At 51.8% G+C, this 10,560-nt stretch overlaps 1 long non-coding RNA gene across 1 annotated transcript; it reads left to right on the forward strand.

The window, feature by feature from the left end:
* Positions 1-2,759: 2,759 nt before the first annotated feature.
* Positions 2,760-10,083, forward strand: LOC131835215 (uncharacterized). Its single transcript, XR_009355109.1, has 3 exons — positions 2,760-2,824; positions 3,769-3,975; positions 9,852-10,083. It is a non-coding gene; the product is annotated as an uncharacterized LOC131835215 (long non-coding RNA).
* The last annotated feature ends 477 nt before the right edge of the window (positions 10,084-10,560 follow it).

Raw genomic sequence — 10,560 nt, forward strand, 5'->3', positions numbered from 1 at the left:
GCAGTTAGGGGAGGGCTGGAGGAGATCCCACCCCATTCCCTCCCTTCTCCACCCCTGCCTCTCGCACCTCTCCTCCCCTTCTGACATTTACAGGTGCCTGTCTCTCCTCTCCTTCCAGATGACACCCGTGGCTCCATCTGGGCCAGCAGGCCGGTCTTGAGGGCAGAGTCTGGGAAGCTGCCTAGCCTGACCCTGTCTGGGGCGGGGTGCGGGGGCGGCGGGCTAGGGCAAGCATCTAGATCCCCTGCCCTACCCAAGGCTGATAGGAGTGGAGGGATGTCTGGGAAGTAAAATAGAGCCAGAAGAATTGAGGGGAGGCTCCCCCTGCAGGCACACTGCCTCTCTTCTCCCTCCTCACCTTCTTGCAGGACTCCTCCACCGCCCCCAGAATGAAGAGGTCTTGACCCCAGAGTAATGTCCTCAGCTTTTCACTAGACGTTCCTTCTGCAATTGGGGCCCAAGACTACTCGGTGACCTACACACCCCGTCTCCCTGCTCCCTGTTTTTCCTGGCCCTGGTCCTGTGTCCTCCCTGACAATCAGGGTCTGGGATGAAGAGGGGGCAGGGTTTGCTCTCTGTGGATCCCCAGGCACCGGGACAGTGTCCTACGGGCCTCCCTGCCCTGTAGGTCCAGAGAGGCACAAGCTGTAGGCTCTGGGAATGTCCTTAGCTGCTCCCGATGGCCTTCCTAGTGGGTCTGACCACCTGAAGAATAATAAATTACACATGCTTCTGTTTATGCACCTGGGGTTCTACGAGGGACTAGGTCCTGGGCTGTCATAAATGACCCCACAGCTCAAACAGTGGCCTTAGGAGAGTCAACAATGTTGCCAAAAAAGGATGGAAATCTTTATTGAGTGTCTACTATGTGATAATAGCAACAATGAGCTGCTATTATTTCATTGCAAGTTCAAAAAACTCTGTCCATGTTATAGATGAGCAGATTAAGGCTCAGAAGTTACATGACTTCCCCAAATGCACTGTGCGGCAGGTGCCACTGGGCCGGTGGTCCTGACACCAGGATTAACCTGGGGGAAAATGGAGGTGACAGGGGGTAGGGAGGTGGTTTTATGTCAAACACAAACTCATCATCCTGTCATTAAATGGTTACTCGATGGGAAAGTTAGTCTGCCTCCAGTTAGCCTCAAAAGCTCTCTGGAAACATCGAGAAAGGCTCAGCTGATTCACCTTCAGCACCTCCAACTCTTGGAAATCTTCTTCCCTTAAACAAAAATGACAGGCTTCAGACTCAAAGACTGCTGATTTCCAAGATTAGTTAATGTTTTAGAATGGGGTCACATTTTTATCACTGTCATTGCATTTGGTTTTACACATACCTTTTATTTATGAAAATTGAGCATAGATTTTTTTCTGAAGTTACTAGTAGAAAGGTTTTCTTTTCATTTTGTTATGTATATGAGAGAGAGCATGAGCAGGAGGGGCAGAGAAAGAGGGAGAAAGAATGTGAAGCAGACTCTCATGACCCCAAGATCATGACTGAGCAGAGACCAAGAGTTAGATGCTTAACCGACTGTGCTCCCCAAGTACCCCTGGGTAAATATATTTTAAAAGAAACATCTCTGGGGCTCATGTCGTGATCTCAGGGTCATGAGATGGAGCCCCACGGTGAACCCCACCTGGAGCCGGGCATTGGGCTCTGCTGAGTGCAGAGTCTGTGATCCTGTCTTCCTCTGCCCCTGCCCCCCAGCTCTCTCTCTCTCTCTCCCTGACTCTTAAATGAATAAACAAAACTTTTAAAATAAATAAATAAATAAATAAAATTTATCAAAGTAAAAAAGTAAGTTGGCTTAAAGAGTATTAGGAAAAGAATACAGATAGTATAAAGCTTCAGCAAAAGTCGTGGGTGCACCCTGAAAGCCTGCAGCCTGGGAGTCTCCTAGCTGATGCGGGGAGCCTGTTTGCAGCTCTGCACTCCCTCTGCACTTCCCAGACATAGAACAGACATGGAGGTGCCAAGGTCCTGGGTCCTGAGCCATGCTTTGCACTTCCCTGTGTCTCCAGGCCTCCGTGGGCCCCAAATCCATTACCCCCTCCCCGACCAACCAACCCGGCTCTCTCTGCCTCTCCCCCATCCTGCTCTGGAAAGGGCCAGTGGGTCGAGGCCACAGGCTAAGAGCTCAGAGAGAGGGTGCCATGCAAGGTAAGCCTGGTACAGGAAACCCACTAATTGCTCTGGTTGTCCCTTGGCAACAGAAGACAATAGCCTTTGCCACCATCTCCAAGGGAGGGTCCTAAGAGTAGGGGGAGAAGGCATTGGTGTCAGGAGGAAGCTGGGGAGGATTTCAATCATCATGACTGTCACGACCCAGAGCCAGCCTCCCGCTCTCACCAGTCCCTGGGGAGCTGAACCCCCGTCACATTTTCTTAGCCTTCTCTTTCATCTCAACTAGCCCTTTCTCCACAAGCGGCCCCTACATCATCTTTGAAGGCTGGCACAAACCAGAAGGGAGGGAGGAAAGGAGGGGAGTGGCCTGTGGGGACATCCCCAGGAAAGAGCTTTGTTTGTGCTCCAGGACAGCTGTCTTGAGGTTCCATTCAAGAAGGCTGGGCCGGGACAGCCACCAGCCCAACCTTGGGACTGGCTGGAGCCCTCTTGCCCCACCCCCCCACGGCATCTGTGGTCTGGACCAGGCCGGCTGAACCTGGGGCTGGCCATTTTGAGCAGTGTCATGGTCACTGCCTCTGACCTCATCGACCGCATTGTCCCACCCACCCATTCTGTACCCAGTGCTCCTGGGCTCCCATTCTGGCCACTCTCCCACTCAGGCACCGGCTCCCTACGACCTACAGATTTGGGTTCAGAGTAAGCACATTGAGTACCTTCTGCTCTCCAAGCAAGATTCTGGGTGCTTCCATAAATATCAACCCCTTTGAAAGATGCTTCCAGGATTCCAAGGCTGTTTTGGCAGCTCCACTGCCGTTTTGGCTAGAGAAGATCAGACCTCTGCTGCCTGCCTGCCCTTGCTTATCTGGCTGTTCCCCCTGGGCCCAGCCCCTAGCCTCTCTCAAGGTCAAAGTCTCAGTGCAGAGTTCAGGTTCTGGTCCTGAATCCCCTGACTATTCCACCTGGGAGGCCCATATCCAAGAAAGACTAGGAGGACAAAGGACATGCAGCCCAGATGCCCAAGTGTGTTCCTTTGGTTGTTCTCCAGCTGTATGAGCTCTCCCCCCACACCTTTCTCTCCGGTCAGGACCCAGTCCAGCCTTGGCTCTACCCGAGACTTACTACTACATTAACCAGGGCTGTGGTGAGTGAGGATGGACATTGCACAGAGAGGCCAACTTCAAACCTCAGGATTGGCTGGCCTGGCCTTGCCCATCTTGTTCCTTTGTCTGGACTCTACCCCAGCCTCAGCAGCCCCACCCTCTCCAAACCCTCCCCTGATGCCTCCTGGGGTCCTTGCCACCTGTCACACAGGAGCTGGGCCGTCTCGGCTGGTTATTGAGGTCCCACATGGCTCCTTGAGGGCTTCTTATCCAGGTTTTGTCAGATAGGTTGGGAGGAGGGCACTCTCCCTTCATGGATGCTGTGTGTGGCCACTGGACACTTGAGACTTGCCCCATCTAGATCGAGATGTGCTCTAAGTAGAAAATACATACCGGATTTCAGAGACTGACAGCTACAAAAGAACGTAAAAGAGCTCAATAGTTTTTTAATACTGATTATATGCAGAAGTGATAATATTTTAAATTCTTCTGGTTAAATATATATTTAAATTCATTACACCTGCTTCTTTTTTCTTTCAGTGCCTTTCCTTACTAGCGTGTGTGCCTTACCCTTGTGGCTCATGCTGTTTCCGCTGGCCAATGTTGATTTAAGGGCAGGGTTTCAGACATCCCTGAACACAGAGCTGTCCGTGCAGAAGAACTCGGAGGACTTGGAGGTGTTGACGGTGGGAGCCCTGGAGGAGTTTCAGCCTCACACCTGAAAGCCAGTTCTGGGCTTGTGAGGAGGTACATGAAGAATGATTGTGGCAGGTGTGGGGCCGACCAGGACGGGGACTGGGCTGTCTGTTGGCTCCTGGTGACAGAGGTCAGAGGGTCTTAGCAGTGAGGTCCCAATGCCAGGGCCCTGAGTGCTTAAAGCTCTGGAACAAGCAGCACTGGGGTTAATCCTAGCTCCACCATCAACTAGCTGGGGACCCCCGGGGACTCTGGGCCTCAGTTTCCTCATCTTAACATGGAGTTACTCTGAATACCCCCGTCACGGGCTCTTTGGAAGAGTAAATGGGTTAATGCATGTGAAGGAGTCAGAATAGCGTATGACATATGGTAAGTGCTCGGCACGCAGCAGCCTGTGGCGTCAGAGTCCTGGGTCACCCCAAGGAGAGAGTAGAGAGGAGGTAGGTGGGGGGTGCAGCTTGAGAGTCATTTCCACTATGGCCTCACTATCCTCAGTTTCCTCCCTGTCACACAAGGACAACTGGACCCGGGATGGCCCTGGGGTGGTCATGGTGACCGAGGGAGCTTGCATGCTCCTCCTGAATCTCTTGCCCCTGGGAGGCCCCACCATCTCCTCCAGAAAGTCTGTGGAAGACTAGAGTCCCACTGGGGCCTGGCAGGCTGGGAAGGTGACCTTGAGGCCCGGTGGGGCGGGGCAGAGGCCAGGCTGGTGAAGGGCTAATAGCTAGAGGACCCAGGAGCCTCAAATCTGCCAGCCCCTTGGAAAGCCTGGTCTAAACACCGCTGGAAATTCTTAAGCTGGGATTTCAGTTTAATTACATATTGATTAAACGGAACAAAGGCACAGGGGCTCCAGGGAGCAGGCTCAGTGAGTGCCTGATGGAATTTCAATCGTGCTTTTTTCCTGCCTCCTACTCTCTTAGAGGCTTGGAGCCCTCCCCGCTGAGGAGGCCTGGTTCTACATGGGCTCTGCGGGCATCTCAGTCCCTGCCTTGGGCAGAGGAAACTCATGTGCCCTGGCCTCAGCTCCCTGCCCCAGCTCCCAGCATTCTCATCTACCCATCATCCCCCAAACCTGGTCAGGCTCAGAGAAGTCCTGCCCAAGGTCACACCCAAGGTCAGGGGGAGACCTGGCACCCAAACTTGAGTCTCCTGACCTGGCCTCTCCCTGGGCAGGGTACTACTCTCTAGAAGGCCCTGGGTGGTATGGAGAACTGCTCTGTCTTCTCTCTCACCACAATTCTACAATGAGAAGTGGTCCTATTCAACAAGTACCTACTCTGCGTAGGTTCTGTGCCAGACCCTGGGAAGTGAGTCGGCTATGGTCTCTGTCCCTCCCGGAGCCCTCGATCTGATCTGGGGGACCAGGTGTGGTTTTCCTGTGGAAACAGCATCTGGCCTGAAGCTTAGAGGACAAGAGGAAGTAGCCAGGCAAAGGTGGGGAGAGAGGCGGAGAAAGGGAAAAGCATTCCAAGGAGAAGGAACAGCATGTATGAAGTCTTACAGGCAAAGGAAGGAAGGCACTTCGGTGGACCCGAGGAGGTTAGATCATAGAGAGTGAGGTTGGGTGTGGGGGGACAGGCTGGGGGCAGGCCCTAAACCCAACGCAAGAGGGCTGTGCAGGAGCAGTGAGTGTCACAACTTCCTCCCCACCCATCTCCCCAAGCAGCGGAAGAATCCACCGACCTCAGCCCTGGGCAGTGGAGTGGCAAGTCTGTATCTTTACCAGTGAATGATTGGCTCGAGAATGGACACATGACCCAGTTCTGGCCAATGAGAAGCGAAAGGAGGTCCACGTACTTCGACTTCCTGTTTTGTGCATACATTTGTCTAGATTTAAGGCAGTACTAGTTTGCTGTTTTGTTACTTACAGCAAAAACCATGCTGACGTATTTCCCTGCAGACCACAGGAAGGGACTTTGGACTCCACTTTGAGAGCAATGGTGTGTGTGGGGGGGTGTCCACTGAAGAATCTTAACATGAAAATATTATGAATATATTAGCTTAAATAAACTATATCATTAAAATTAATTTCACCATTTCGTTCCACTTTTTAAATGAAACCACTAAAAATCTAAATTATCCTTCTGTGGGATAGGTTGCACCAGACCCAGGACTGACAAACTAGGGCCCGTGGGCCAAATTCAGCCAGCAATCTGTTTCTGTGCCGCGGGTGAGCTAAGGCTCCTTGGTGCATCCTGAAAGGGCTGTAAGAAAACAAAGACGAATGTGCAACAAAGGCTATATGTGGCCCATGAACCATAAAATATTTACTTCCAGCCTTTACAGAAAATGTTTACACTAGACTCTAAGAGTGACAAAGCCAGGAACCCGTCTGGGTTTTGTCCTTCACCGTCCCCAGTGCCTACAGCAGGAGGAGCACTGCCTGGCACACAGTGCGTAGATGTTGAATTAATATTCGATGAATGAATGAATGAATGAATGAATGGTACCTACCCCACCAGCTGGCCTATCTGCCCTTTCCCCATGTGCGCTACTACGTGGCTGTACCTGAGGCCCGTGGATTAGTGGTGGGTCGGGAACAATACACTCCCAGCTGTGTGTGCATCTTCCTCCCACCCCTTCAGAGGTCAAAGTCACCTCCATTATTCCTGCTGCTCCATGATCCCTGCCTGGGGGCAAGGGAGGTGGATAGAATTCACCCACCCCTTAAATCAAGAGAAATCCAGATCCGTAAGGGACAAATCTTTTTTTTTTTTTTTTTTTTTAAGATTTATTTATTTATTTGTCAGAGAGAAAGAGAGGGCACAAGCAGGCAGAGGCAGAGAGAGAAGCAGGCTTCCCACTGAGCAAGTAGTCTCGTGCAGGACTCGATCCCAAGACCCTGGAATCGTGACCCCAGCCAAAGGCAGCAGCCCAACGGACTGAGCCACCCAGGCATAAGGGACAAATCTCTTGACAGAGAGGGAATCAGCATTGACCTGGGCAGCTGGGTTTAGATTAGTTCTTCTTCAGGGTCAGTTCTCCAAGGAGTCTGTCAGTGAAAGGCAGGGTGGCCCAGAGCCACAGAGGCCCAGAGCCACCAGGCCCAGCAGACCCAAGGCTTTACTGCCCTGCTGCAGCCTTGACAGATTTGAAACTGGGGCTTGGCGGTCATGTCCTCATGCTTTAAGAAAAAAAGTATGTCTTGATGGTTTGTTTTTGGCTCCTTTGTGCTTTGTTTCTATTTATCTTTTTAAAGATTTGTATTTATTTGAGAGAGAGAGGATGAGGAGAGGGGGAGCAGCAGAGGGTGAGGGGGTAGGGAAAGGGGCAGAGGGAGAGGGACAAGCAGACTCCTTGCTGAGTGGGGAGCCCAACTCAGGCAGGGGCTTGAGCCCAATACGGGGCTTGATCCCAGGACCCAGAGATCCTGAACTGAGCCAAAGTCAGATGCTTAACCCACTGAGCCAGCCAGGCGCCCCTGGGCTTTGTTTTTACACCCCTTTCAATAAAAATGCTTCTGACCATCTTTACCCATCCAGTATAGGCAGTGAGAAAGCAAAAAGGATTTTGAGGATTTGGGCTGCTTTCCTCGTCTGTACCCAACCCAGAGAGGAGGAAAGAGAGAGAATGTGGCTCTTGCTGGGACAGCAGAGGTAGTGGTAGGATTGCCCAGGAGATGCTCAGACCCTCTGAGGGGGTAGGTGTGCTCATATGGGTGGGCGGCAGCATGGTTTCATGGAAAGTGCAGACTTTGAAATCAGACCTACTTCCTAGTGGGGAATCACTTTCTCTTCCTGGGCCTCAGTTTCCCCCCTCTAGAATGGCTTGTGGGAAGTGTTGCTGTGATGATCAGAGCAGTGGTTGAGCCAAGTGCCTGGTACACTGAAGGCCCTCAATGAACGGCAGTTGCAATGTATCATCTTCATTTCGTGGACAATTCCCTCACCAGGGGCCAGAGCAGGAGAGGTCTAGAGAGCTCCTACCCGCGTGGTATGGCCAAGAAAGTCTCTGGCCTGGAGAGGGCCCAATATAGCTCGTCTTGGAGCCACAGACAGTAAGAAGGTACAGTGTGAGAACCACTCTCTGTTCTGAAAGCCTCCCTTCCACTGCCTCTGTCCTAGCTCCGAGCTCCTGGAATGGGATGCCGCAGTGAGAGGCTGGCAGCATCTGTGATTTTCTTCCCTGTCCCCTGCCCCCCCTCATTTATTTGTTATTTGTTACATGAGCTGTAATTAAGGAGGGAAAAAATCTGTAAAAATTAAGTGATTCTGAAGGTGCTGAGCAGGGAATTGGGAGGGAGTGGGGAAGGGATTGGAGGGAGGCTGTGTCCTTCCTTCTTGACAAGGGCTCTTTGGAGAAAAAGTCCTAGAGGAAGCTCCTAGAACTATTCCCCCCACCCCCTTACCTCCTCTGGAAATCCAACTGAGGGGTACACCTTTTTGTGCCTGGCGCTGGGTGAGACAGACCTGGACTCTGATCTCTCAAGTAGATGTAGCTGGTGGGGGAGACAAACACCAAAATAGACGACCACACCGCAGATGACAGAGGGAAGCTGGGGCTCTGTCCTGACTTCTGCTTTCTTCTTGACTTGCTTAGGAACAAGCCCTTCAGGGCAATTCCTCATGGGGAAAGTGGGCTTTCTTTCATATTTGTCCAAGACATAACCTCTCTTATGGGTGGTTCCCTTAGGTGACCCCAGAGAGAGCGACTATGTAACCCAGCCTGGGATAGGCAGGGGGAGCTGGTCAGGGAAGCCTTCTTAGAGGAGGTAACACTGGCATAGGGGTTTGAAGGGTGCTCAGAAGTTTAGCAGTCTGGGGCAGGATTAGGGAAAAAGCAGAGTTGAGTTTCCAGTCAGAGGAAGTAACATGTGCAAAGCACAAATCTGTATGCAGCGAAATAGGGATGAGGGGCGGGGTGGAAGAGTAACTAGAGAGGTGGAAAGAACCAGGCCAGGTGGCCTTGAATGCCAGCCTTAGGACCTTAGAAATCTTGGCCTAGGGATGCCTCCAGGCTCAGTCATTTGAGTATCCATCTGACTCTTGATTTCAGCTCAGGTCGTGATCTCAGGGTTGTAAGATTGAACCTCACGTGGGGCTCTGCACTCAGCAGGGAGTCTGCTAAGGCTCTGTCTCTTCCTCTGCCCACCCCCTCAAATCAATAAACACATCTTTAAAAAAAAAAAGACTTTATTTATTTGACAGAGACACAGCGAGAGAGGGAACACAAGCAGGGGGGAGTGGGAAGGGGAAGCAAGCTCCCCCCTGAGCAGGGAGCCCAATGTTGGGCTCAATCCCAGGACCCTGGGATCATGACCTGAGCTGAAAGCAGATGCTTAACAACTGAGCCACCCAGATGCCCCTAAATAAATAAATCTTTAAAAAAAATTTTTTTTGCCTATAGGTGATGGAAGCTATAGTGCTAAGTGTGTGTGTGTGTGTGTATAGGTGGTGGGGGTCGGGGGACATTTATACCCCAATTTATAGGTGAGGGCCCTGAGATGTGAAGGCCTTGCCCAAGTTCCCCAGACTGTGGGTTGGGCCTAGAAGGCAGGCGCCAACCTCTGCCGGCCTCTGATAACAGTGTTAATGACTCTAATTCACTTAAGTCCATTAATGAGTCTTTATTGAGCAGAAGCAGGCGCCAGTGGTGAGTGGGTGTGAGCTGCCATGTGGGCGCTCCAGAGCCCTGCCCCCAGAGAAGATGGCCATCTGAGTCACCCTGGACAGCAACCTGGGAGGTCAAGATGTCTCCTCCTGCTTCCTGTCACCACCCCTGGGCTGCAGTGCCCCCACATGTCCCTCCAGGCTAGTGAAGACTTTATTCAGGAAGTAGATGGCAGACAAGGAGGTGGGCCATCACTGTAGTTGCTTATAACCTGCCTCAGCCTCATTCCTCTTGGGGTCCAACTAGGGCCTTGGGGAGGTGACAGGATGTGTGGCAGGACCGGCCCTACTGATGTAAGTGTTTCTTCCCACCAGGTGGAAGCATCTAGAAGCAGCCGTAGCAGCAACCAGAAGAAGAAGGAAGGCATCCCAGCACCCAGAAGGAGCATCTGGCCCAGCTTCCCCCCTTCAGCTCCCAGTGTGTGTTGGTGTGGGGTAAAGTGGGCCCATCAGTGGGCTCCCTGAAGGAAACCTAAAAACACTGGCTGACAGAGAGGGTCCTAGAGCACAGGAGGACCTAGCCAGAAAGTACAACCTCAGCTCAGCTTATAATAGGAATAAATCATACATATGCATGAGGCTTCATGACTGTGCATGTCCAGAAGAAGCCTAAATGCTCCAAGGGGCTGGCTCAGCTGAGCTTGGGACAAGGCAGGGGTCTCTGGCCCTACTATTCCTGTGGCCCTAGGACTTTAGTTTGTGTGGTTGACAACTGTCAAAGTAGCTGGAACTGGAGCCAGCACCCCAGTTCCTGCCTTGGTTCTGCTCCTGTCTCCTGCTGTGAAACAGAGAAAATTACTGCCTAGCATTAGGCCTCAGCTATCCTATCTGCAAAATTGGGATAAACTTCTGCTCAAATGCCTTTGGGAATTGTGCGGAAGGTCAAAGCCAGCCCTGGGAAGTTCAAGAAGCGCCTTTTAGAGTCAGAGGTTGCCTACAACTCGCAGTTAAGGTCCCAAGGAAGCAAGGCTACAAAATTAACTCCTTTCACAGACTTGAAAACTGTGGCCCTGAAAGGTAGAGA

This window comes from Mustela lutreola, chromosome 7, assembly GCF_030435805.1.
Source record: "Mustela lutreola isolate mMusLut2 chromosome 7, mMusLut2.pri, whole genome shotgun sequence".
Classification (NCBI taxonomy): Eukaryota; Metazoa; Chordata; class Mammalia; order Carnivora; family Mustelidae; genus Mustela; species Mustela lutreola.